The sequence below is a fragment of the Bombina bombina genome, chromosome 9, assembly GCF_027579735.1.
Source record: "Bombina bombina isolate aBomBom1 chromosome 9, aBomBom1.pri, whole genome shotgun sequence".
In the NCBI taxonomy this organism is placed as follows: domain Eukaryota; kingdom Metazoa; phylum Chordata; class Amphibia; order Anura; family Bombinatoridae; genus Bombina; species Bombina bombina.
In genome coordinates, this window is record NC_069507.1 from 35414629 (window position 1) to 35416261 (window position 1633).

Genomic DNA, 1633 nt, shown 5'->3' on the forward strand with positions numbered 1-1633 from the left:
AATAGTTCCTGTGATGTCTTAATAACTGTTCTAACAGGGATAGAGCTAATTTGTGTTGGATGGTGATGACTTCCTGCCTCTAATAGTGTATTCACTGCTGTTTGCTTCCTAAATGATTCAGTTATAAGTCTGTCCCTCGCTTTTGTTATTTTTAAATCCAAGAAAGTTAACTCTTCTGTGCTAAAGGTGTATGTAAATTTAAAATTTAAATCATTACAATTCAATCTCCTCCATGAATATATCTGATCCACAATTCTACAAATTGCTCATAGTTTTGGGGATGTCTATTATATTGTCCATCTCCCATTTCCCCAAATAAAGACAGGCATATGTGGATGCACAGCATGCACCCATCACCGTTTCCTAATAGCTGTCTTTAGTATTTTTTATCAAACACAAAATAGTTGTGTTCTAGTAAAAATGTGCAGATAGCTGCACATCACCTTAGGTTTACTGCCCTGGACCCCAATATATTGATACAAAAATAGGCAGCAAGGTGACAGCAGAACTATTTAATGATATATCAGGAGACAAGAACAGACAGGAGACATTTCGGGAACTTATCCCTTCCTCATGCCTTGCCTGACAAACAAACAGTGCTTCTTTATATACAAACATACCACAAGGTGGAGCTGTAGAGCAATAAACTCTTACCCAAATTGTTACACTATATACAAACATGTATTTACAAAAGACCCCCCCTAGTGGAAAGAAATCACTAATATACAGGTTAGTATTATAGAAGGCAACAGTATATCTTTGTGATGGGATAATCAAATGTAAAGACACCTGAATATTAGCATAATGTCTAATCAAAATCGAAAAAAAAGAATTAAACAAATAAGTTATAAGACAACTGATAAATCCCATTCTTTATTAAGACCCCTAGGTTCAAGAATTCCTAATTCAAAGATCCAAAAGGATTCTCTCTGCTTAAGCAACAGCTCTCTATCCCCTCCTCTACGTGGTTTAGCTATGTTATCTATAATTTGAAACCTAAGTTGAATTATGGAGTGTCCTGTTTTCAAAAAATTAAAGAAACGAGGAGGCCGCAAACACCAGCGTAAGCTCAAGAAAGGATATCAAGAAGAAATCCAGCAGATAGCTGAGGTCAGGGCGCCTCAATTAGAGCTGGTTGATACCTCCTCTGTAAATCCAATAAAAGTTCAAGCAATCTCTAACAACTGGATTGAGTCTGGTAATGTAAAAGCAAAGAGTGTTACTGGTAATGTAATTAATATTTCTAACTACAGTTTGAAAGAAGAAGAAACAGAACTTTTAAACAAAGGAATGTCCTTCTGTCCAAATAAGAACTGCAATTGTTTTCAATTGCAAAAGGACTTGTTTAAATTTTTCAGAACTCTGAAACTTAAAACTATTAATTGGGAAAATGAGAGTCCAACAATTCATTTAAATTAACTAGGTCTTAAAAAGTCATTTTAACCCTGGATCTGTTAACCACAGCGTAGAAACGTTTATATCTTTAGTGCAGAATGACATCTCTAAGCTGCAAATAAAAACTGAACAACATAGAGATAAGGGTAAAAAATATAAACCTATAAAAACGAATATTACCGATAAACAGTAGCTTGCATTACAAAATTTACAAATCTAGTTTCTTTCCACTAGGGGG